The sequence below is a fragment of the Pelophylax lessonae genome, assembly GCF_965119305.1.
Source record: "Pelophylax lessonae genome assembly, chromosome: 10".
Taxonomy (NCBI): domain Eukaryota; kingdom Metazoa; phylum Chordata; class Amphibia; order Anura; family Ranidae; genus Pelophylax; species Pelophylax lessonae.
Genome location: NC_138777.1, coordinates 208,758,865 through 208,786,798, shown reverse-complemented (window position 1 = coordinate 208,786,798; position 27,934 = coordinate 208,758,865). Strand labels below are relative to the sequence as shown.

The 27,934-nt window shown below is 41.5% G+C and overlaps 1 protein-coding gene across 2 annotated transcripts in view; it reads left to right on the top strand.

The window, feature by feature from the left end:
• BANP (BTG3 associated nuclear protein) overlaps window positions 1–27,934 on the top strand; it is a 645,526-nt gene that overhangs the window by 281,378 nt on the left and 336,214 nt on the right. The gene's annotated exons all lie outside the window — the stretch shown is intronic.

Below are 27,934 nucleotides of genomic sequence, written 5' to 3'. Positions count from 1 at the left end.
TGAGCATCATGGGAAATATAGTTCTTAAACATCTGGGGTGGCAAGGTTCATCATCACTGCCCTAGTGGCTTCCTGGAGTCATTACCGTCTGATATACTCCTTTCCTCCTCTCAGCGACTCCTGGGCAGGGTCAAGGCAGAAGGGATTCCAGCCATTCTAGTGGGTCCAGACTGGCCTTGTCGCTCTTATTACGCCGATCTGGTACGGCTGGTCGCCGATGTTCCTTGGAGACTCCCTCTCGGGGAATATCTGCTGTCTCAAGGACTGATCTTCCATCCTGCTTTACAGTCGCTGGCTTTGATGGCCTGGCTGTTGAAAGCCAGGTGCTGAAGGATAGAGGGTTGTCTGATTCGGTAATTCCTACACTTTTAAAAGCTAGAAAATCTACTTCCAGCAGGATTTTCCATCGTACTTGGAAGACGTACATTGCGTGGTGTGAGTCTCTTGAGGTTCACCCTCGGTCCTTTTTGGTGATTCGTTTTGGCTTTCCTCCAGTGAGGGGTCAAGCATCGTTTGGCCTTGAGTGCCATCAAGTGCCAGGTCTCGGCCTTGGTGATTTTCTTTCAATGTCCGTTGGCCTCACTCCTTAGTGGCTCCCCAGTGCGTTCTCCATTGCCGCCGCGGGACCTCAGTTTGGTTTTGACAGTTCTTCAGAAACTGCCCTTTGAAAATATTTGGGAGATTCCCCTGCTTACAATGTCCCAGAAGGTGGCCTTTTTGGTGACTATTACTTCGGCGTGCAGGGTGTCTGATCAGGCAGGACTGTCTTGTGTTCGCCTTATCTAGTTGTTCACAGGGATAAGGTGGTTCTTCGGCCATGGCCATGCTACCATTAGGCATCAGTGGTGCAAGTTTGCAAAGCGGCCACTTGGTCGTCTGTGCACACATTCACATAGTTTTAGGTCGTCTGTGCACACATTCACATAGTTTTATAAAGTGGTTCTTCGGCCATGTCCATCGTTCAATTTCCATCTGAATGAAAACATTGTGTTGCCTTCCCTGTGTCCTAAGCCTAAGCATCCTAAAGGAAGTTGCCTTGCATCCTTGGATGTGGTTCGGGCAGTCAGGGTGTATTTGGCAGCTATGGAGTCGTTTCGACTGTCAGACTCACTGTTTGTCCTCACAGATGGACCTCGCAAGGGGCTAGCTGCTTCTGCTGCTACCGTTTCCAGATGGATCAGGCAGGCTGTGATTCAGGCTTATTCTATTAAGGGTCAGGTTCCTCCTTTCCGTCAGGGCGCATTCTACTAGGGTGTTTAATGCTGCCTGTGACTTCCGTCATTAGGCGTCAGTGGTGCAAGTTTGCAAAGCGGCCACTTGGTCGTCTGTGCACATATTCACATAGTGGATGCGTTGGCATCTGCAGATGCTTCTTTTGACCGCAATGTTTTGCAGGCTGCTGTTTAGAGGATTGTCCTCTTTGAGGGTCTTTTTTTTCAGTTGAGCTCCATGTTACCTGATTGGCTATGTTTAGCCTTTGGGAAGTTTATCTGCTGTTCCCACCCCTCATGTTTGACACTGCTTTGGGACGTCCCTACAGTCATGAAGATGAAGAGCTGTGTCCGTCAATGAACGAAAAAGAAAATGGGATTTACGACTTACCGTAAAATCCATTTCTCTAATGTTCTTGACGGACACAGCACCCTCCCATCTTGGAGTTTTTTTTTTTTTTCACACACTGCTTGTTACAAAACTGAATACCTATAGCAGAAGGTGGGAGTATACCTCCAGGGACTGCCCCATAGTTGTACTCAAGCTTTTCTCTGCCTAGTGTCCTTCTCCTGTAGGGGGCAGCATAACCCTACAATCATGAGGACGAAGAGCTGTGTCCGTCAAAAAACATCAGAGAAATGGATTTTACGGTAAGTCAAAAATCCCATTTTTATTATACTAGCTGGATCGCTAAATGCTCTGTTTGTGTAAAATGCACTGAGGGGCCCATTTATGCTTGTTGATTGGCGTGCTGCATTATAAATATGGGTGTTGCCCTTGGATTGCTTTCACCTGACATTCCCAGCATCCAGGAGTGTTTGTGAAAACCCCCTCAACACCCCCCCCCCCCCCATAACAGTACTGATTAAAGCTGGCTACACGTCATACAATTTTCTTGTACAACTTTCCTTTAGATTTACCAATACCAAATGATATGAGGTCAAACCTAAACACTTTCTAATTGTATGCAGTCAGGCAGGCCCCTGCACTACTTTGTTGAAGGTAAAGCTAAAGGAAATTGAACAGCCATCTTAAGGATCCTTTCACACGAGCTTTCCGATCCGGTCCGCTTGTCAGTTTTTCATGCGGTCTGGATTGGATGCTCCATGCAGCCCTATGGAGCGGCGGATGTCAGCGGAGACATCTCCACTGACACCCGCTGCTATCCGATCCTGTCTGTGAAATCTGGATAGATGGAAACCCTATTTTCCATCCATCTGGAAGATCAGATAGGATAAGATCAGATGAAAACGGACAGGCGGTCCATTCTCATCCGATCTCCCATAGAGGAGACCAGGGATCTGATAGCTCCATCTCTGCACACAGAGCAGAGACGGAGCTGTCATCTGCCTGCTCAGCGGGGATCGGTGGGTCGATCCCCGCTGAGCAAAACGGACTCCGTGTGAAAGGAGCCTAAAGCTTAGGACACACAATCAGTCAAATAACTGATAGTTTTTCTCGTACGATACCAGATTGTACAATTTGCGTTTAATCCGTACAATTTTCACCCCCAAAAATACAATACAAATACAATACTTTACATCACTTCTAAATTTTTATTCTGTCGTATGAGAATTTTTGTAACTTTATTAACCTCCTAGTTTTCGATATGGAGACTATCATGCAAAAAAAAAACAGACAATCATTCGTCTGATCTCACTGTGTGTGTACCAGGCTTAAAGAGGACCTGTACTGTGGAATCACTGCCCAAAAAAGACAGGCAAAGGACAAATGACTGGTGGCTAGTCTTGTGTGCTGTTACATACTATAGCGTTCTGTGGTTTCACTCTCTTGATTTGTTATAGTTTAGTTATTCTAATGTACAGCCATTAAAAAGAGAGTGCAGATCCCTAAAATGGCATCAACATCTCCATATTTTTGTATCTTTATTAGTTTATTTTTATAGTGGTGGTGGTGCCAAGGGAGGCCCCCCACCCCCACCCCCTGAGCTCACTATGCAGAAGGGCATAAACTCAGCACAGGACCTGGAAGACTGCAGCGATCACTGTAGTAGCACTGACTACTACAGAGATTCTCCTCTTCCACAGTGGTTCCGCATACTATAGCGTTACATATCCAGGTATGGAATATGTATGCTTACGTAAGTCCAAGTTTGAGTAAATATCAAAAAAAACTTTCGTATTCTCTCAGTACTTTTGCTTTTCAGTTGAAAAGTGTCAGCATTGGTTTTGTTGGCTGTTTGGATGCACAGTTGTATAATTAGATTTGGTTAGGCCACCATGGACTAGTATAGGCTGCTTTTTTGCAGTTGCCGGGATTGCTGTACATGTCAGGCAGTCTATGACACACACTTGTATCATACGTTCATTCAACATTGTTGCTTATCCTGAAATAAACTTTGGGTTTAATTGAAATCTGTGAGCACATGGGAGAGGGATTACAGTGAGATCCCCTGCGGATTCATCTAATATACAAACTCCATCTCTCTCCACCTGATGAGGCCTGCTTCCACTTCCAGATGTTTATCTGTAGACTGGACGGAAAGATCTTGTTGCAGGATACAGCACCGAGTGGTATATGAACCATGTACTGTGTCCTGCAGTGTACGGGAACTTGTTTGGGTGTAACCAAGGAAGTGCAGTAACTCCTCAGCTGCGCTGTAACACAAGCTATCGCCGCACCAGCTTCCAAACCCTGTCCGGTACTTGGATCTTGTGAATGCAGCATTTCTGCAGACACCTGGTCTGCACAAAAACACTGCCCTGAGGAATAATCCATTTATTTGTGAAGGAAAATAAAGAATGCTGGTTACCACTACTTATGTTATCCAGCAATGTGTGATAGTGCAGTCACATGTATGCAGACGGAATCAAAATATATACAGGGTATATGTATTATTTCTCCTGGGAGGAATAACTCACTCATTCATGTTGGCTCTAGTCTTTTGGAGAAATTGGAGAAGATGAATGAGGTAGTACAGAGTCCCCCTTGCTGGAAATGAAACTACAGTGTAGGAGTTTCACAAGATAAAACCTTTCTGGGAATTGTTATAAAGTAAGATCAGCATCCAAGATGTAATATCGCTATGACTGATTGATTATTACGTATTCATCCCTTTTTGAGAACCAGAAAGGAAATCTCTGCCTTTTTTCTCCTTATAGGTGTTTCATGGGAGTGTCTGTTGAGTCATGTAGCTCTATCCTTTGATATGTATAATGGGCACATACCCTCACTGCAGTACTTTCTTTAGGAAACAAAAAGTAAGTTGTTCTCCATGTCTTTAAAGTGACAGTAAACAATATCCTTATTTACCAAAAATTATTAATATATATCCGCATATTTAAACCCTAAATGCAGTCAAAAGAAAAGAAACCCCACAAAAACCAGCACAAGGGACATAACTTACAGTCAGTAGGATGTGCCCCTTGTGCTGATGCCTCTTCTATTAGAGAAAGTCTATTGATGAAACCCCCCACCCTCTCTGCCACCACAATCTTCTGGTACAGCAGGTTCTCATAAAGAGTGCCCAGCTACACCTGCCCTTTTCGCCTAGCTCCTCCATTCAAAGAAGATGGTACTACAGCTTCTATAAATGACTAGCAATTTATGAATGGATGGCCTTTCAATCATCAATGCATCCCTCTTTCATAGATTGTTTTTTCATAGAAGTACCCGCATCTGTAAACGGAGGAGATGGGCTGAAAGGACGGGCATAGTTGTGCTTTCCTGATGAGAGTCTTTGACCATTCCCACAGTTCTTTTAATGATAATGGGGGTGCATAGATGCAGAAGAGGCATCAGCACAAGGGACACATATTACTGACTAGTTTTGTCTCTTGTGCTGATTTTTTGTTTTTATTTTGACTGCTTTAATAGTAATGTAATCTATTTTTTTTAGTAAATAATTTCTTACTGTGTTTTTCTACCTCTTTGTAAAATCCTATGTGAGCTCCTGAACCTCTCCTTCTCCCCCTAACAAATTAGATGTGGTTATGTGCACTACTCTATGTACACTGCAAATCCCATTGTCCATTTCGGGAGCGAGCAAGGGAGGGTAGCTATATTCCTACATACAGTGGGGCCATTTGGTACTTTACTGAGTTAAGAATACGTACTTGTGTAGAATTTTTATTTCTCTTTGGTTCATTGATGGGCACAGCGCTCCATAAATCATAACTAGTGGGTTGTGTTGGTGATTTCTCTTTATATTCACCCTAGATACCTTAAATATATATTCAAAGTTAAGTCCCTGACTTAATAGCAATGTCTAGTCTGTTCTATGCAAATAAAGCAGAGCTCTGGAGAATGTTTTATCCTGTTGAAGAAAACACGTGTACCCAGTGATCATCATGTGTTCTAAAACATTCTTACTTTATTTCAGCAAGCGAGGTAATTCTTATACACAGTATTGAACAGGAAATACAGATGGGAGGGGGAGTGGATACTCATGAAGAGTCAAGTTCTCACAAAAGTTGGACAATGGGTTAATACAGAATGTCCGTTAGAAATTGCAAAATACGCCTTGTCTGGACCCTATAACTCAAAGTAGACTAAGAGGAAGCAGAAGGTGTTATAAAGCAAAGGAAGTTAATGTGTGAGAATGTATCTTTATCTTGAAGTGTCTGAACACTGAAAAAACATATCAGATGATTTACTTAGGTCATTGTTCGTGTTAACTAAAGACTTAAAGTAACCTTAACTGAATCAAGTCATTATAAGTCAAGGCTACATTTAAAATGGCGTGACACAGGTCAAGCATTAGAAAATGGTTGCCAGCAACTAGAAAGAGGCCCTGTCATTCTCCTTCAATCCCCTCTAGAAAATCATAATTACACATGCATGATTTTCCTTCCTATCATTTATACGGTGTCATCAGAGGACACAAGGCCTCTCTGGAAAGGAATAGCAGGTTAGGCGACAATGTCCTTGGCTTCCTTAGTATAATCAAATAAGGACCTAACCCTGCCCACCTAAATGGTAGACTTAGCTTTCTTGGCTTTATAAAACTTTACTTATTCCTGGTAATCAAAAGGGGTTTGGGTTTGTTTGATCAGCACACCTTGTCTAGCTGTTAGAAATGTGTCAACATTTTCAGCATCTCTGTTAAAGTACAAACTTACATAAGATCCCCCTCTGCTAGCTGAGTCTGGGGTCTTTGTGGTTTTAGCGATTAAACACATAATAAGCTTAAAACATGCATATAAAAAATAATAGAAAAAGTAAAATCATCACAATCATCATAGCAATGTCTTTTAACCAGGAAAACACTCCTCCAAAACCAAAACCCCCCATACCTACAAAGGGATCCCAGCTTTTAGCAATGTTACGGGCCTCTTCTTGCAACTTATTGACCTCCTTTCTGTGTTGGGCAATTATGTCATAATAATTTGGCATATCCAAGTGCAACATTCATAGTCCTCAGTATGCTCACAGAGGCCAGTGAGGGCAGCACTCATACTTTCTATGGCTAGATCATGTAATTCTAACTTCTTCCTAATGGCCCTTTGTTCAAGATTTAGCAACTTAATATCATCTGAATTCTTTTCCATTATCTCATCAATGATTCCAGAATAATTATTTAATTTTTTCATCATATCGATTGACCACCCAGTCCAGGAAGGGAGCCACGCCCACGCGAGGTCTCCCTTGCTGAACAATTCCCTTTTTATTCTATGCCTTAAGGGGTATCTTGGATGAGCACTTGCTTCAAGCATGTGCCCATTGTTGTCATTGTCCACAACTCCCATGATTGGGACCACTGAAGCTAAATAACACCACCCTGAGACATGGAGGGGGACCCAGGGGTAACATTCCCTCCCACAACATACATATATACTCTTTCCCAGTGAAAAGGGTCTTTGGGCAATATATTCTTGTAGGCGTCTATTTTGTACTGCAATCACAAGGTGGTCCAGTATTTGTTGTATGTTTGTAGAGAAATTCTGGTAATTATCCCTTATGGTCTTATTTAAGCTAGGACTTGATATGTCAAACAGGGAACATGATTCTCCTAATGGGACTTGGCAGGAAGTAATATTAAAAATTGACCTTTTGCAAATGCAAGGGTTAACACGTGTGTTATTTCCCAGGCTGAAACACTAGTCTGGGAAATGGCTTCTACCATCTACTGGGAAGGTGATATTAGTATTATTTGGCACATTAGTTAAAGTAGCAGAGGTTTCATTAAGGAACTGGGTAATAGTCAAAGGAACAGCAATAAGAGGGATGCGGGTTGTTTCTGGATGGAGTTTGCTACATATCCAACATTTCACAAAACCTGACTTCCTAGCATAAGCATATTTAAATTTTGTTAGTACCATTTCACTATGAAAAGTGGGTGGATTCTCATCTACATTATGCTCAATACTCAATTCTCTCTTTGTTCTGTTATGCGTCTCATATGCAGGGTATGGTCCGCATATACTTCTCATGACACCCAAATTTTTAGGGTGATAGATGCAGCTAGTAACAGTCCATACAAGGGAAAACACTGAAAATGGAATCAGGATTATCAGCAGCCATATTTTGCCTGAGTCCGGTGCAACTGGAAAAGTCATTTTCTACAGGGTCTGGGCGGTCTGCCCCTGTCAGTACCCCCTTTTCTTGACTCTCCTGTTCAAGGTCAGGGCAATTTGCCCCCGTTAGTACCTCTCTTGCTTCTGGATCCTCCTGTTCAAGGTCAGGGCAATCTGCCCCCGTTAGTACCTTCTTGCTTGCGTCTGGATCCTCTGGCTCCGGTCCTGTCCGCACCAACTTCACTCTAGTGGCATGGATCCAAGTAGGGCTGTGTTCGGTCAAAACAGCGGTCCTGGTAACTGCTACCAAGGTGGTCTCTGGGCCGTAAGCGAAATCCTTTTGCTTCTTTGCTTTGGGCAGCAGCTTCACTACTACCACGTCTCCTTTTCTGAAGGGATGGGTATTTTCCTGTAAAAAGAAAAGAAAAGGTGCGAGCAACTTTTCGTTCCGTTCCACTTGATTCTTACGTTTCAATTACTCTTTATTTGTGCTATTCATTCTTTCCATTATACCTGAACTCTGCGGATAATAATCTATTTTCAAGATTTTAACTAGTTCCTGGCATATTTTTGATATGAAAACTGGAGCATAATTAAGCCTAATTCAAGGCAGGCACCCCCATCCAGGAATAATCTCCTGATTGAGAATGCATGCCACCGTGTGGGCATCTCCCTTTTTGTGGTCCTAAAAGCTTCCACTCATCTGCTAAACACGTCCACTATTTGACTAAAAAGAACTCTTATTTCTTCCCTGCTTTGGGCCTATATGTGAAATCTATTTGTAGATGTGTGAATGGGTTTGATGGGTATTGGAGATGCTCATGTTTGGATTGTTTGTTCCTAATACAGGTGATGCACCTAGCAACATATGCTTGCACTAAACTCTCAGTAATACTTCATATGTTCTTTCCCACCCCCTGTGTCCTATTCCATAATACTAGGCAATAAACAGTGGGGTGCTAGCTGCGGGGATACACACAAGAGCTCCCCTCTTTTAGAAAAAGGCTATTCTCAACTTTTTCTAAAACATCACCCAAGTCCTTAAAACCTGTTCTGTAGTATGTGTTTGTAGCTTCAATAATGTGTGATCTTTTGGCTTGGAGCAGGAAATTAACTACAAAAACATCCTCTGCTCCCTCTATGGCTGCCTATACATCATGTTGTGGTGTAACACACCCTTTAATACCAGTAGCCCATTTAAAACTGGGGCCTACCTAGGGCAAGTGATGTGGCCATCCCTATTACCATCTCACAAGATGCTTTGTGCTATGTTCAGAGTCACTTCAGGCATGCCTTTAGGCCTGAACTGCGACCATCTTTGGACAAAAACTATAGGGCAAAGTTTACCACCATACTCCTGGGCAAGTACACCTGTCATGGTCTTACAATTGTCCCTTGCATAAACACAAAACATTTTTCCATGATTTGGGAGGCCCAGTGCAGACGCTACAATCATAGCATTTTTCAGATATATAAACGCATTTAACATTTCTTGTGATATTTCTGGACCTGTGGTTTGTCTCAAAATGTTATTATAGATAGGAGCAGTCTGGATCCATAACAAGCAATGATCCTGTGGGCGGGCAAGACCCACTGTGGGCTGGCAAGACCCACTAGAGCAGCAGCTCTTCTGTGACTGACTCTACTATCACCTGTGAGAACAAAACCACAACACTTTCCTGACACCACTGTCATTATTCCTGTGACACTTTGTGTCCACATACATGTACATTTCTTCAATAAACTCACTCGCTCTGACTGGCCTCCACAGAGTGACTACATATGTCATATACATATTGTAGCGGGACTGACCCATGAGCAGGTGTCCATCCCCTCTTGCATGGTCTGGAGAACTATAGAGTGGACAATTGAATTGTCCACTTATAGCCCTAAGGCATTTCTACACCAGGTAAGTTACCTGAACTGAAATAATAAGAAACAAAGATGGCTGTGTCTCCTCGTCCAATAGGACGCTTGAAAAAAAACACACTACTTAAACCAATCACTGTACAGTGGGTAGCATCGGATGGTATGGCTGTCAGTAGAGATGGCACATCAGATACCACTTGCATACTATGATCAGATAAAGAACTAAAAAACTTTTTGGCTTAGTGCCAATTTTCAAAAAAAAAAATTTTTTTTTTTTTTTTTCCGTGCCATTCTAACAAAAATCTGGCCAGAGGTTCCCCTCTTGTAATAGAGGATACCCATAAAATATAATTTAAAAACTACAATCAGATAAAAAGTTAATCTGATTTGAAACTTTTGGCTCTGTGCCAACAGGGTCCAATGGTCACACTAATTGCGGTAACTCTTTCTGTCCAAAAATAAATTCCATAGCTATAACAAGAATAATGATATGACATTTGAACGCTTTCTTGGCAAGTAGCCAATTTTCAAAATTTTGCAGGAAGGCTCCCCTTCACATAGGGGATCATTTGCCAAATATAATTTTTCATTATCTATAATTCTATAAAAAAAACAACTTCAAAATATCCTGCCGACAACGGCAATTTATATATATTTTTTTTTCTTCTAATAAAATAGTGTTTTTATTCATTATTACTACGCTCATACAAGATGGGCACAAATGTATAAATGGAAAAACTTCAAAAAAATTCTATAAAAATAATTGCATATGTATGGGAATGCTGAGACCGTTTGTTCTACGACTGTTCTGAATTAGGGAACTAATGCAGAAGTGCATTTGCAGCAGTGACCCCCCTCTTTTCCCCTCGTGTAAGGAAATGTACTAGTTTTAAATGTGTCTGACACATAAACATTTTCTGCTCGTCTGACATTACGAAGAAAACTACACCTGCCTTGGAGAATGAAACTGTGGGGTGCAGGTGTGGTCAGGGGTATTTGTAAGGTAATATTATTATTATAGGGGGGCCTATGTTGAAAATGTCCTACTCTTTGATTTGCCTCTTCTGATAAGGTCCTTGGAAATGTGCCCTGACAGGCTGCTTTTCTTTAGACAGATCAAAAGAGCCAGTTGCATCGCTCTCTGTTATGGCTTTTTGAAAACCTTACAAAGTTTTAGTAGCCTAATCAGAAACTTGCTGTTTTACAATTAACATGTACTGTGACTTTAAATTAAGGACAAATGTTTGAATTAGAAGACTGTGCTACTCAGCAATGACATTTAACTGCAGCCCAAAACTCTTAAAGTCTCACCCATCTTCTGTCTATAGGCAATCGCTGTGGTCTATATCTACATGTTTAAAGACTTTCACTTTCACTTCTAATAGCTCTACGTAGCTTTTTTTTTTTTTTTTTTTTAATTGTACTAATACGGGGCATAAATAAACCAATTCTCCCCGCCTTTTCCATGTACTTTACATTACAACTAAATATTTACTAAAATATTTACTTGTATCCTAATATCTCTAAAGCTGGCCACACATGTCCGGACAACTCTTTATCGTACAATTTTCTGTTAGATCCACCACAAACCACATAAGAGGTCAAAATTAAACATATTCATCTGCATTCAATTTAGGCAGAGGTTTGTACTACATAGCTGAAGGTAAATTTCAAGAAAACTGCACTGAAAATTATAAGAAAATTGTATCATGTATGGCCAGCATCAGACCCAAACCTTCAGTATAATTTCACAAAAGCATAAACAAAACACGTCTCTAAGATTTACACATTCACAAAATCACTTAAATGTATCTGGGTCCTTAGACCCTCTTTATGGTTAGAAACCCTCCTGAAAAGCCATTTGGTGTATGTATATTAAACCTTATACTCCCAGGTATAGTGGCTATCAAGAAGGCTTTCCCACCATTATAGACAAACAAACAATACACATAATAAACATTTATCTTGATTTGTCTGATAACCTACGATCGGTCAGTCAATTTTTACAGTAATAATGAAACTGTCGCTAACAGTGTTATATGAACAGTCAGCAGGCGCAATTTTTACAAGTCATATATAATTATAGACACAGTTTCCATATATGTCAAACCAGCAATATAATACTCCATTACAATATGACAATATTTTCAAATGGCATAACAAAATGAAATAACAAAACAATCACGTGATGAACTAACTTATCTACTTACTAAATAAGCTTTTGTTAGATCACACAAACAAATTATCTTATACTCTAAATCTTACAGTTTCTATGCGATAGAAAGATAGAAGCAAGAAAAGAAAGTATTTGTTTTTCTACACAGAACAGACTGACATGTAATATCTTTCCCTGACAGAAATTTTCCGGCTTCCCTGAAGCCTCCTTATATATATGTTATTATTCAAGCTCCCCTGAAGCTTCTATATATATATATAAAAATCCAGAGCGTCTCCCAGAGCTGCTCTATTATCCAACACGCTCCCTGAGCGTTTGGCGTCTATGGCTCAAAGAACCGAACCAGGGCCAACCGGCCAAGTCCCACCGGACAGGCAAACAGATAAAATAAAATATCTCCTTACCCAGACCGGTGAATCCTTGGACCCGTGATGGCCGCTCTCTCTCCGATCCCGGACGAGCCCCCAATCTGTTGGTGATTTCTCTTTATATTCACCCTAGATACCTTAAATATATATTTAAAGTTAAGTCCCTGACTTAATGTCTAGTCTGTTCTATGCAAATAAAGCAGAGCTCTGGAGAATGTTTTATCCTGTTGAAGAAAACACGTGTACCCAGTGATCAGTCTAAAACATTCTTACTTTATTTCAGCAAGCGAGGTAATTCTTATACACAGTATTGAACAGGAAATACAGATGGGAGGGGGAGTGGATACTCATGAAGAGTCAAGTTCTCACAAAAGTTGGACAATGGGTTAATACAGAATTGTCCGTTAGAAATTGCAAAATACGCCTTGTCTGGACCCTATAACTCAAAGTAGACTAAGAGGAAGCAGAAGGTGTTATAAAGCAAAGGAAGTTAATGTGTGAGAATGTATCTTTATCTTGAAGTGTCTGAACACTGAAAAAACATATCGGATGATTTACTTAGGTCATTGTTCGTGTTAACTAAAGACTTAAAGTAACCTTAACTGAATCAAGTCATTATAAGTCAAGGCTACATTTAAAATGGTGTGACGCAGGTCAAGCATTAGAAAATGGTTGCCAGCAACTAGAAAGAGGCCCTGTCATTCTCCTTCAGGTTGTATTGCCTCCTCCAGGAGTAGGACTAGGCAGAACAAAAAACACCTAGCTACACCCATAGGCTGTCCTCTGCTGGTATATAACACCCCCCATATACCAACTTCTTTGGGCTTGCTGTTATGTGTGGCAGCCCTTGGTGCCCCTCTGAAAAGCAATCAGGTGTGACTCCCCTTTCAGAGGCATTTAACAAGTGGTGGGGAAGCAATATGTCACCACCTTGATGCCTGTTTTAACCCTAAAAATAACTCACTGCACAGTGCAGGAAACTTGCAGCGCAGACCCGTTTGCTTGAATGGGTCACATTCAGCAGTGGTACAGCCCACTGAATATGAAATGGCATTTAATTTTTACAGCTCTCTGCCCTTGTTTAGATGGGCAGTTATGGAGCAGAAAAATCGCAGCTCAACACCCTGCTTTTACTATCCCCTTGCTGTCTGTGTGAATGAGCCTTTTATTAGCTTGTATCTCCCATCTCCGTAGTTCTGTGCCAATTTAAAACATATCACAACCTGTTGATTATGCTGCTTAAAAAAATGCAAATATGCTAGTAAATTTGTAACAAAAAAAAAAAAAAAAGAAGGGTACCGTTCGATTGAATGATTTTACAAAAATCGAAATGCAGCAGCTCAGTTATTTGCAATACTGCTGAACTGTTGCGTTGTATGTGTCACAAATTTCCTTTACTGTGCTTCGGCCCTCCTATAAGTATGTGAATAAACACTGGTCCGGCTATTGCTTTGGCTGCTGTGCTTAGTTGGCCCTACTAATGCCTCATGGGATCTTCCACAAGGCAATTTGTTGTCTAGAAGTAAAGATATCCACCAGAAGTTTATTTACTAAAGGCAAATCCACTCTGCACTACAAGTGCACTTGGAAGTGCAGTCACTGTAGATCTGAGGGGGACATGCAAGGAAAATAAAAAAAACGCATTTTTGCTTGCGCGTGATATGATGATAAAATCACCAGATCTTCCCCTTTAGATCTACATGACTGCACTTCCAAGTGCACTTTTAAATGCACTTGCAGTGCACTTGTAGTGCACAGTGGATTTGCCTTTAGTAAATCACCCCCAATGGCAGAAGCAAGCAGCATGAATGGTGTATTCAAGTCTCATGGGTGCGGCAACAGCTGTGAAACTGGCTCTCTTCCGCTCTTAGTCCACACTATAAAATCTGTGATTTCTCCTTTTATACACTTCCAGCTAAGTCTTCATAGTTCAGGAATCTTTCTTATGATGGAAGGTTTTATTACTTTGTCCAGCAGTCAGTTTGTTTTAAAGGATGGCATTTGCACTCAACACCAGAGACTATTTTTAATTTTTGCTTCCACCCAGAAATTGCTTCATAAATTTACAGTAGCAACAGGAGCGCCACCAAAAAAAAAAGCCGCAAGTTCCATCAACATTGCAGCTTGCTGTTTATTTCCCAGATAAAACCATCTATTTACTTTGCAACTTCAAACTTTCCATTTCTGAGCAATAATTTTCCAATTGGAAAGTAGCGTGGAAATGACAGAGCCCACTGTGCCCATAACCAGGTAGGCTGTTGGCATTGGCCCTTGCAAGCTTCTCACCCTGGGCCCATTGGAAAGGTATTTTTGAAGCATTAGCAATGAATCACTGACCCAGTTAAGCACCAGAGCTAAGCATTGGAATTTTAAATTACATGTTTAAATGCCCTATATAATGATTAATTTGTCAAAAATATATTTGTCTCCTTTCGACTTTTTTGTTTTTATTTCAAGTGAAATATACACTTGCATAATTTAATTTATGCTTGCACAAGACATTTAATTTTTAATGGCATACATAAAATGCTTCCCTTTAGCAAAAACTATAATGTAGTCATTTATTACAGGAAAAAACAGTGTTTAAATTTTTCATTAGGGATAAGTAAAATTAAGGTAATTATTGCTTGCACTCATGCATCATTTAAAGGTAAAATCTGGCAAACACATACATATTCAGACGAATTTATACATATGGAAGTTGTTTTTTTTTTTCCAAAAGATTTGGGTGTATGTCAAATACATTCCTTAGTTTTTGCAGCTCTGCCACACAGCCATATCTGTTAAAGCGGTAGTATACTCCGCTATATGACTTTTACCTACAGGTAAGCCTATAATAAGGCTTACTCGTAAGTACAATTAATATCTCCTAAACCGTGCAGGTTTAGGAGATATTAAACCTGCATGCAGCCGCTGACGTCTGCGCCGCATGCGCTCTGAAGGTCTGGCTGACCTTCAGAGCTCCTTGCCGGATCTTGCCGGAATGCGCACGGGAGTGACGTCATCGCAGCTCCGGCCACTCACTGCGCCAGAGCTGCCGAACCAGGAAGAGACGCCGAGGGAGCATGTCAGCTCCCTCAGCGTTGTCCAGACGACCGCGTCGGGGCTTCGTTCTAAGGTAAGTATTTCATAATGAGCTAGTATGCGATGCATACTAGCTCATTATGCCTTTGTCCTGCAGGGTTTTTTTTTTTTATGAGTATACAACCGCTTTAAGGAAAGGAGCCACAGTTAAAGTAGCACCATAGGCAAAACTTTTTTTCTCTTTTGTTCATTGACGGACACAGCTTCATATCTTCTTTGACTCTGGGGTTATGCTGCTCTCCATAGAAGTAGGACTAGGTGGAAACAAAACTTGACTAAGCCCCTAGGACCATCCTAGGGGGTATACCTCCCACTTCCTGCTATAGGACTTCAGTTTTTTTGCCTAGTCAGGAATAAGGGCCTGGTTCCCTGCTGGGATCTGCGGTCCTGCCATTTTTTCCCTTTTTAAATGGAATTTTTTTTCTTCCTTTATTATTTTCTGTTCTGTGAGAACTTCAATCAACTGCTGGACTGGGCAATGCACTGGATATCCTAGAACCTTATGGTCTTCCCAGTCTGGCCAGCGAGCGCAACCCAACTATTATCTTTGCGCTAGGTTGGCCACGACATAGCCCCATTGGACAGGGGCTGGCTACAATTCCTCGCGAGGACGCATAGCCCTGGTCGTGATAATGGTCATGGCCAGAGTCGCAGCGTACTTCTGGCCCACAGCACCCCCATTAGAAGATGGCGCGGTGGACTGTCAGGTCAGAATGGTGCCCGCTCGGTTTCACAGGTGTAGTGAGTAGTGTCCCCCCCTCCTCTGGGGGAATATTGGGGTGGACGCAGGCCTTTCCTTGGGTTGGTAGACCCCTTTTGTGCCATTCCTCCCCTCATGGTTCCCCCCCCCCTCACTAGCAGGGTTCCCCTGTACTGGTCGCTCTCACCTACCCCCCCATAGTCCCCCCTCGGGCTGCATGGGCTGTTGTGGGTGTGAGGTGTCATGGTGATGGGTGGGTTTTTTTTAAAAAAAAAAATTTTCCTTGCATATTAAGGGCAGCCACCGATTTAACCATGGAGTCCCTGGATCAGGTATCGCCACCTAACCCACTCTCAGAATCTGTGGGACCCTCTGGGTTTCAGTCTGTCCTAGTGGCCATGACGGCGGTCCTACAGTCACTTGTATCAAAGGTTGATTTGACTTTTCAAAAGTGGTCTAGCAAAAAGCGCCCACCGTCCTCACCTGTATCCTCTGCCTCCTTTGGGGTGGAAATTGCCCCCACGGACGTGAGTCAACACACTGGGTCTGTGTCCATGCATCCTGAGTGCTCTTACAGTTAGAATGGTTTCTCTTCCTCTACGGCTGCGCATGAAAAGGCATGAAAATTGGAGGACACAGCTGATGCTGCATCGGTTGCACCAGCACCCTTAGGCCACCTAAGTTGACTAAGATGTTCCCCTTTCCTGCTTATTTCGACAATATTGTGGCTAGTCAGTAGGTATCCCCGAAACGCATGGTTGGAATACCGAAGCATTTTGTCAGGAGATGTCCCTTTGAGGAGTCTCTTTTGAAGAAGATGACGGTTACACCGGTGGTGGACTTTCAGGTTTCCAGATTAAATAAGGCCACGCCCCTTTCCAGTGGATGATTCCTCATCTTTTAAGGACCCTGTGGACAAGAGAGCTACGGCTCTGGTCCGATACCTTTTCACCGTGGCGGGTTACATTTTGAGGTTGGTGTTTGCTATCACCTTGGTCTCCCTGACCTTAATGAATGGGCAAAGCTCTTACGCCAGGATCTGGAAGGGGGTCAACATCCTCCTGTGAAAGTGGAGGAGGAAGAAGTGCTAAAACAGTTAGCTGTAAATAAGTAGATAACATGGGGTGGATTTACTAAAAGTGCATAAAGTGCATAATCTGATGCAGCTGGGGCCAATCAGCGTCTAACTTCATCTTGTTCAATTCATAGGCGTGCGCAACCTATTGCATTAGGGTGTGCACCCCAAAGCTCAGCAACACATGCCTTTCTCTGCAGCCTCTGGACAGTGAATGAATGGTAAATGACATATTGATTAGCTCCTTCCCCCATTCTCCATCCTGAAACATCCCCCGCAGTAGCCGGGGGGAGAGGAGAGGAGGGAAGCCAGCAGCACTGTGGTGGAGAGGCACAACACGGGGGGAGCCCGGGCAGTAGGGGGAATTGGCATCACACTGAGTGATTAGGGTGTGCCCAGGCACACCTGGCACACCCCCTGCGCACACCTATGGTTCAATTTAAGAAGAACTCTATCTTTCCACAGACTTTACATAGTTTGTTTGAGCTGAGCTGACCCAAACAATATCCCTCACTAACCTGTGAGGACCCTGGAGGTGCAGCGTAAATTGTATGTAGCTGCGGCTATATACAGCATACCGCACTGTGTTTCGGATGCGAGCTGAGACTTCCTGTCTCATACCTGGAACACAGAAGAATCTACATCAGCAGCGCTGAGCTGCTCAGAGCAAGCAATTTATTCTATCAATGAATACGAAGCTTTCTCTGACTAGCCGAGTCAAACGTTGTGACATCATCAGCCCGCCTCTCCAACTCAGCCAATCAGAGGAAGCTTTGTATTCATTGCTAGAATACATTGCTTGCTCGGAACAGCAGAGCGCCTTTGTAGACTCTTCTGTGTTCTGAGTATGAGACAGGAGAAGCCTCAGCTCGCACCCAGAACACAGTGCAGCTACATACAGTTTAGAGCTGCATTATTAAATCGTTAAAAAATCAGAATCTCAATTCACACCCCCCCCCCTCACGATCTTAAAACGGCATGTCCTCTATTCTTACAAAGCTGTTCTATGCTCACTCACAGCCTTCAAAAAAGAGCTTCCAATGTTTATCAACATTGTTAAGGCTGCTAGATAACTATGAATACAATGCTTTACAATGTATCATTTCCTTCTTTTAGATCAAAGGAATGAACTTCTGTCTGTAAAGGAGGGCAGTTTAACCTCTTAAAGACTAAGCCTTTTTCTGACACCTTACAAGTTTAAATCAGTATTCTGTGCTAGAAAACTACTTAGAACCCCAAAAACATTATATATATATATATACATATATATATATATATATATATATATATATATATATATATATATATATATATATATATATATAATATATATATTTGTTTTTAGCAGAGACCCTAGAGATTACAATGGTGATCGTTGCAATCTTTTATGTTACACTGTATTTGCGTCAAAGTCTTTCAAATGCAGTTTTTTGGGGAAAGAAAATACACTTTAATGATTTAAAAAATAAATAAACAGTAAAGTTGGCCCAATTTTTTTGTATAATGTAAAAGATAATGTTATGCTGAAACTGAGCTGCAGCATGGTGGCCAAGACCATACAGCAGTTTAACATGACCGGTTCCACCCAGATAAGGCCTCACCATGGTCGACCAAAGAAGTTAAGTGCACATGCTCAGTGTCATATCCAGAGGTTGTCTTTGGGAAATAGACGTATGAGTGCTGCCAGCATTGCTGCAGAGGTTGAAGGGGGGGGGGGGGTCAGCCTGTCAGTGCTCAGACCATACACTGCATGAAATTGGTCTGGATGGCTGTCATCCCAGAAGGAAGCCTCTTCTAAAGATGATGCACAAGAAAGCCCGCCATCAGTTTGCTGAAGACAAGCAAACTAAGGACATGGATTACTGAAACCATGTCCTGTGGTCTGATGAGACCAAGATAAACTTATTTGGTTCAGAAGGTGTCAAGCGTTCATTGAGGGAATCAATAAATGCAAACATGTACTGTGACATACTGAAGCAGAGCATGATCCTTTGGAGACTGGGCTGCAGGGCAGTATTCCAACATAACAACCCCAAACACACCTCCAAGACAACCACTGCCTTGCTAAAGAAGCTGAGGGTGAAGATGATGGACTGGCCAAGCATGTCTCCAGACCTAAACCCTATTGAGCATCTGTGGGGCATCCTCAAACGGACGGTGGAGGAGTGCAAGGTCTCTAACATCCACCAGCTCAGTGATGTCGTCATGGAGGAGTGGAAGAGGACTCCAGTGGCAACCTGTGAAGCTCTGGTGACCTCCATGCCTAAGAGGGTTAAAGCACTGCTGGAAAATAATGGCGGCCACACAAAATATTGACACTTTGGTCCCAATTTGGACATTTTCACTTAGGGGTGTACTCACTTTTGTTGCCAGTGGTTTAGACATTAATGGCTGTGTGTTGAGTTATTTTGAGGGGACAGCAAATTTACACTGTTATACAAGCTGTACACTCACTACTTTACATTGTAGCAAAGTTTAATTTCTTCACCATTGTCACATGAAAAGATATAATAAAATATTTACAAAAATGTGAGGGTTGTACTCACTTTTGTGATATACTGTAGCTGTGCCTGACCTTTTGAAAAGTCAAAACAGGCATAGGACTGTTAGGGACTTGTGGCGCATAGTGTGGGTACATTATGATTAGTGAAAGGAATCCTAAGGCAGTAGACGGAACATTCTAAGATTATTTTCTCATTCTATCAAAATACAGATACCTGATATATTTATAAAAATGTGGCATTTAACAAACATTCACCACTGATGGATCAATCATTGTTATTTAAAACACCTGCAGTGATTGGTGAATGTCACATTTCCTGATTTATAAATATTCCCCTTAAATTTACATATTTCATTTACTTTGATATCTTTATCGTGACCACTTCTAGTTAGCGACTCAGAGCAACTTAACTCTTTATAGCAACTGTCAAAAGGTGTTTGTGTTGTATCAAATCCACGTGAAATATGACTGAGGAAATATTGGAGGCCTTGCTGCTCTGTCTGATTCACTTCTGGGAATAAAATGGAAGCTTGTACTTGTCAGGATTTTCCTGTTCTGTTTCGTGTAACACTTGATTGGCTCCTCTCGAATAAATACCATTTTGATTCTATGAATCATCAAGCCACCTTTTTTGTGGTAATTTAGTTCTGGTTTCTTCTGTCAAGTTACTAAATCCTAAGACATTTTAGCTTTGTCAGTTTCATTCTTTTCCATTTCATATCTCAAATCCTTCAAGCTGATGTTGAAATCCATTATTTTTGTTATTGGGATGCCTGCGATAATCAGCTCTGACATTTTTCATTTAACATTCACTGACACCAATGGCCACAAGAGGGGGCTGCTGAGAGTTTTGAAAATCCACATTCTGTTTTTTCAAAAGCAAATTTATATAGAAAAATGATAATCATTATTTTTCAAGGATAGCAACATTAAAGGCAAAGTCTGTCTAAAGCCTCTAGCTCTTTTTTCCTCTTAGAATGATACATAGGCATTTTCTGTGCAATTTGGCATGTTAAATAATATGTAAATTCTCTATTTTTAAAACGGTGGGTGGAGCTGGGAATCTTGATTTCTCATGCATGCTGGCAGACAGCAGTCCATTTTGGATGGACTGAGCAGAGGGTATGCTTGTAATTTTTTATAGACCTGCAAGCCCCTGCTGATATAGCAATGTACTGTCAATCTAAAAGGCTGTAGGTGGAGCTAAGTGTGGCTATAGTGACCGCAGAGGTGACAATGTTGCTATGATTTCAGTGCAGACAAAGGAACACTGTCACCCAAAAAAAGAAAGTGCAGATCGAGTGGTTTTACTAGCAGAATCGACAGGTATTTACAAAATATTCCAGGAGGGAATAAGGGGTTTGGGTCCTACTGGTATGGGTTGCCTACATCTCATATGTGATGTTATAGGCTGATCATAAATCTACATTTGTGCATATTACTTGACTTAATGAGCACAGCCTTCTCGCAGAATTTCTCAGATTTTTGCCTTAATGTTTGTCTTGCATAGTAAATGTTCTCCTCCCCCATCATACTTGCTGGTCGCCTTTGTTTTCTGAATCATCCTTAATGAGACCCTGAAAAAGAAACCCAGGGGTACCTGAAATATTTCATAATTAAAGTTAGCTTAAAGGATGTCAATTTAAACTCAAGTTTTTTTTTCACTCTACAAACTGGAAGGATTTATAGTATGGGGGGTGGCTCTTCTCTTATACAGTATGTCCATCAGGGCTGCTGTTAGAAATCGCGGGGCCCTGTACAGACTACCTGGCAGGGCCCCTCCAAAAAAATATTAAATATATATTTAGCTAAAATTACAACAAAATCAGTAATATAAGACACAAATATAACATAACTCACATAATTCCTGCTAAATCTAAAAAAAAAAAAAAAGCTATGTTAAATAAAAAAGAAGATGAAATGAGAAAAATATACAGGCTGTGCAGTTGGAGCTCAGTGATCAGAGAGACAGAGAGAGAGAAACAAAGTTACAATTTACAAATAAACTCCTGAGCAGAGATACGTACTGGGAGGGGGGCACACAAGGGAGGGGGATTAGTGAGGGACAACTGTCTCTTTCTCAATAGATAAAAGCTGATAGCAGGGAGAGGTACAGATCAGATTCAGGTGCTGGAGGAAGATTTCTGTATTTGTTGTCCATCACTAATTCCCCTCTTTGTTTGGGCCCCCCTGTGTGCTCGGGCCCCCTACAAGAGGGCTGGTGGTCCCCCCCTATCAGCGGCCCTGATGTCCATTAGTAAAAACCTGCAGACGGTGCTAGAAATGCTGAGGGCTGGGGGGCTAACACTGCTTTTCACACTCTTTGAAGTGGGGAGGAATACTGGAAAATTTTGGTGACAGCAGAATGAAGGGATAGCAAATGCATTGCATTCTATTACTCTTACATCCTTTTATTATTCTTTTTTGTTTGCTTAACTGTTGATTGGTTGGGACAATGAAGGCTTTAAGGGCTCATCATGAGTACAATATTCTGCTTTTTGAGCTGTAATTTTCATGAATATGAAGCAGCGGTATTGTATTTTATGGCCAGGTTGAGGAGATAGAGGGCGCTCTGGATAACAGATTCTGGCCAGAGGAGATGTCCACAATGGAATGGATGCAGATTAGGGAAACGTGTCTCAGCACTTGGGCAGAAACTCCAAGAGGGAAGCAAGCTCTGGTACAAAGAAAGCAAACAGAAGGCGCCTCTAAGTGCAGAAACAAAAATACTTTTATTGCCAAAAGATAAAAAGGCACTTACTAGCATAAAATAAAAACAGGGTTTATCATAGAGTGTGGCAGGGAATCTAGTGGCAGGTGGTCCCAGGCAGTGGTGGCTGGTGCTCAAATCTTTTGGGGGGGGGGCGCAAAAAGAAAAATGTAATAGGTATTGCTTCGCGGCAAAAAACACGGTAAACTTTAACCACACCTCAAGAAATGTCATCGAGTCATTGCTGGAGTGTATGTAGAGAGGAAGTAGCTGCAAAGAGGCTACATGAGATCAGCAGGGTAAAAGGATGAATCAAAAAATAATAATATATATATATTAAATACAATGTGTACATCTAACCACTCTATCTAGAATATATATATATATATATATATATATATATATATATATATATATACAAAATATAGGTTACATATATACATAAAATACTTTATACACAGAATTGGGGGGGGGGGGGTGATTGGAGGTTTCTCATCATGCCATGCCAAGATATAGATACCGCATACACATAGGATATTGAAAATATTGAATATTTAAAAATATATAATACATATAATACACCCTTCATCATCCTCATCCTCATCATTGTATAATACACCCATCATCATCATCTCCATATAATACACCATTCATCATCCTCATCTTCATCACTGTATAATTCATCCATCATCATTATCTCCATATTATACACCCGTCATCACTATCCTCATCTCCATATAATACACCCTTCATCATCATCCTCATCATTGTATTATACACCCATCATCCATCATCATCATCATCTCCATATAATAGAAAACACAATTCAACATTTTCAGGTTCACTTAGACAATCCAAGTTCAATAGGCAAGCAAAGGAAAGCACATGTCAGCTTGCTGAAACAGAGGATATGCGATCTGTCCCTCAGTGCTAATGCTGTAAGGGCATGCATGTCTTCCCAGAAGGTCAAGGAGTCAAAGCAAGAAGAATTTCTGTGTCCATGAACAATCAAAATAACACACCTATCCACTGAACACTCACTATCAGCACATTTCAATGTTTTATTTACTGTGTTGTCAAGCAGCGGCTCGCGGCTTCAGTTCCCCGGCGTGGCGGCGTCTCCTGGAGTTCTCAGTCCTCCCGGCTCCCGCCTCCTCCCCAGCCAATGGCATGGGGTTTGCCTTTCGGCCAATCAGGAAGTGCGTATCGGACCCGCTTCCTGATTGGCCAGGAGGAAGATCCGTGTGACAATAGCGAATTTTCATTCGCTATTGTCACACAATGGGTGGGCTCGGGGCGCACTGCTCTGCGCCCCGGGTCCACCCTTTGCTGAAGCCTATTAGAGCCTCTGGCTCTAATCAGGTGATGCAAAAAAAAAGCCCATTGAACTCCATGCGTCCGGCGCCCCTCATGTAGATTAGGGGCCGGACGCATGGATGGGGGGGGGCGGTGCCCCTTCACCCCCAGCACATTGGCCAGGGATGGTCCAGTGTGCAGCTCAAAGAATCCAGGCCTTTTTTAAAGCGATCTTTTGAGCTGACTAGAACCAGCTCTTGGGGAGTCCATTCCACCTTTTCACAGATCACTGGGAAGAAACATTTCCATATTTAGAGGTTTAATCTCTTCCTCCAGTCGTAAAGAGTGCCCCCTTGTCCTCTGTTATGTCCTTAAAGTGAATAACTCAACACAGAGTTCACTATATGGACAACTTATGTTGTTAGCTCTAAAAGGGGTTGAGTTGCTAAAACTGAAACTGGAGAGTGCAAAATCTGATGCAGCTCTGCATAGAAACCAATCAGCTTCCCGTTTTTTTTTTGTAAAAAGGGGCCCGGTTCACACTGGTGCGATGGAAGAGATTGCATGTGATTTGCACTGCACTGCTATGCAAATCACATGCAGTATCTGTGCGATGCAAATTCAGCCATACAGATTGTATGGCTGATTTGCATCGCATTCATTCCAAAGTCGAGCAGGACCTTTTTTTCGTCCGCACCAGAATCAGATCTTATGGGTGTTAACACCTATGTAATCCGATTCGTGTCCGAATTGACAGTTCACACTGCGCTATGCAAACTAATCTGGGGGTGTCATTAACTTTGTATTGACATTCCCAGCAGTTCACATATGGAAATGTGAACTGCCTGCGAGTCAGGGGAAGCGGGAACCCGCAGTGTATTCGCAGGGTTCCTCCATCTCACCAGTGTGAACCGGCCCTAAAAGCGTATTGGCTACCATGCATGGCTTCACCAGATTTTGCACTCTCCAGTTTTATAGTTTTAGTAAATCAACCCCCGTGTTTAATATCTGTTTCTTAAAACAAGGCCTGACTTTCTAAAAGCCTGCTTGGGCTGAATATTGGCACTTTTTGTTTTTAACATTTTTCTCAAGTGACCATATTTTTATTATATTTACTGTGTAATGTCAATAAACAAATGTATTCATATTGCTATTTGGAAAGTAAAAAAAAAAGCAGGAATACTTTTTTATTATAGTCTTGAATTCTTTTTAGTTTTTTTTTTGCTTCAGTTTAATAAATGTCCCTTGGTAGGTTGAACAGGTGGAGTGAAATCTGTAATATAATTGGATAATAGGTTCAGTCAGGTTTGGCACACAGACCTTTAATTCCTATATTCACCACGTCATTTTCTCATGTAAAAAAAAAAAAGTCATGGTCAGTGGTTTTGTTCCATCACTGATGTATACAGCTGCATTACTCAGGTTTGTAACATTATATAGTCAGAGCCATCACATAGGCCAGTGCTTTTTCATATGGTGAAGCCTAATCACATTCTGTTCCCTGGGCAGCTGCATCCTATCTGGAAAATGTACATTTTCTGTATTCTGCCTGTGTATTGGGAAGCCAAATTCAATACATTAGCCTAATTTATTGAAAGTACATTAAATTATGAACCAAGAGACAAGGAATCTTTTTTTTTTAAAATGGATTCCTCTCTTTCTGGTGTATGTTAAATACATTGTCCTATTTATAAGAAAGGCTTTGTGTGTCTGTATATCTTATTACAATCGTGTAGATCAAATATAACATGCTTGATATATAAATTCCTTGCGGTATGTATACCCTGCGGCTGGTGCGACTAGGTAAGAATCATTTGTGACAGCAGATGAGGGAGGAGAGATCAAGTGACTCATACAACTAATATCTTCTGGCGTTTTTCCAAAACAACATCATCAGCCGTCAGTAAATCTTTCAGTCCCTTTAACTGACTATTTTTCCTGGTAAAAGACTCACAATGTTCTTTTACTTTATGACCATTAGGTTTGATTTGTGTGGCTGATTTTTCCCTAATCGTTACAGATATTTTAGGCATCAGTTATGTCAATTCAGCCATGCACACCACAAAGCCTAAATGATGCAACAATCATCTCAAAATGAATCACTGGAGTTACAATTCTGTTCTGGTTGCCACAGATATTGATACATTGTAACACTAGCGAGCTGTTGTAGTGGCATCAGATTATATGAAGCCAGTTCATTTTGAGTTTACCTCTGTTAGTGGCAAATGATGGATAGATCTTGCTATTCAAAATATGTCTAGCATAAAAATATTTAAAGGGAACCCTAATTTTGAGTAGTACTTAGGCTTCTATTACTGACCTCTGAACCTCAAAACGTTTTCTGGCTTTACTGCTGTTCCAATGGTTTCAGTATTTTCTAAATCACTCACCCAGGACAGGTATATAGATTAGCCGTATGGGCTTCACATTTTCCTCAAATGCTTTGTGCTTGTGATGGTTAACTGATTAAAAGATGAATAAATTTGAATTCCAGGTTTGTTTGTTTTTTTTTTTTTTTTTTGCATTTTTTTTTTTTTTGCATAGTTACAGCTTGTACCAATGTAAGTATACATATTAAATACATAACTGAACTCTGTGGAAGTGGAGAATCATTGTAGTAGCTGCTGCTACTATAATTATTCTCACCCTCTTCTGGGTCCAGTGCCGAGCAGCCAGTGGTCAGTGGGTCACTTGCTTGGCATGGGCACTTTTCAGAATTAGTCTTGCATTTTTTCCAAGGAATTCAAAGTGTTCTCTTATTGGATAAGGTCATGGAGAGGCTGGACAGTGATGTTACAATCTGCACCTCATACAATCAGATAATACTTTGCATTCATTGGGAAAAAATGTAAGGCCTTCTCTGAGTGCCGGTTCACATTTGTGCGATGCGGGAACGCTGCGAATATACAGCCTGTTCCCGCATCGCATCTGCACCCCTGGCAGTTCACACTGCCATATGCGATACGCTGGGGGTGTCAATTAAGAGTCAACGACACCCCCAGATCAGATCACACAGAATCAGATCGCACTAGTATGAACCACCATGCGATCCGATTCTGCTGCGGACCAGAAAAAGGTCCTGTGTGTCTTTTAGTGCGATTGTGGTGCGAATTCAGCCATGCAAACTACAAACTGTATGGCTGAATTTGCACCGCACAGAGATCGCATGTAATTTTAGGAGCGAATTACACGAGATCTCTGTGATCGCACTAATGTGAACCGGCACTGAATGGTGCCCATGCCGAGCAAGTGGTCAGGTATGGATTATACATACTCACAATGGTCCAAGCTGGGCCAAAATAATTATGCAAAAAAAACATACCTTAAATGCAGCTGTAAATGTAATAGCTTAAATAAATATGTCATGATCCAGCAAAAGTGAGTAGGCCTGGATCATATTTTCATAAACATTTTTGCAATTATGGTACAGGTCTGTCATGATTCATTCACGACAGTATTTATTTGGAATGTACATAGCATTTTAATAATACAGTGTTGAAGGAAGGCCAAATGTTTAATTTGTATACTTTCACAGTGAGTGGTCATTTAGACACCATTCTATGCATCTGCATGCAATTTGCACAGACTAGGTGTAATGTTCTTTGAGACAAATCTGTGTATTTAAATTCTTCAGAACTCTGAAAAGTTTAATAACTCATAACTCCCATACTGTTATAAAACTTTTTGCAAAAGCCTTGTTGCACAACAGAGACAAGTTTTCTTATTCCTTTTAGTTTTTTATTTTGAATACTATTTTCTTATATGTGTCTACTGCATTTTTTTGGAACTTTCTATGTGCTGCCCACCTAGGGATTTCAACCCTTTCACGACTGCTCAACACGTGCAGCGCCAAAAGGATGGTCTTTAATGCCCATACACCGCACATATGCATTGCTGGGCGGCCGATGTGTACATGCTGAGAGAGTGCTCACAGTTTGTTCTTAGCACAGAGACCGACCTGCCAAGGATATCTGTCGGTCCGGCCTATAGATCGGCAATCATGTAACCACTGGGACAGTGGTCACATGATCACTGATCCTTCTTGCCCCCTGGGCATTCAGAACTATTTAAAGGGATGCCAGGGCAGGTGGGAAGGGCTTAACTAAAAATAAATAAGCTGATTGTGCTAAAGAAATGCACAAATCTGAAGAGACTGTGGGTGATTGTTTGCACTAAACCAATAAGTAATATTGCCTTGTTTATCTAACCTGTACCTGCTAGTGAGAGCAGAGTGTGTGTGTGTGTTCTACGAAGCCTGTATGCCAGAGTGCTTGAGAGCTGAGCGCACTGACATAGAGATGTCAGGAGCAAAGTTCCTCACAAGCCTTTTAGATGGCAGCTTGTATATTTGTGTGTGCTGTTTACAGTTCTTGTGTCAGGATTGGGGAGCTTTGGTTTGAAGTGCACCAGAAACTTTGTGACAGATTTATAAAAAACTGTATGCCAAACATACTGGAAAATAGAT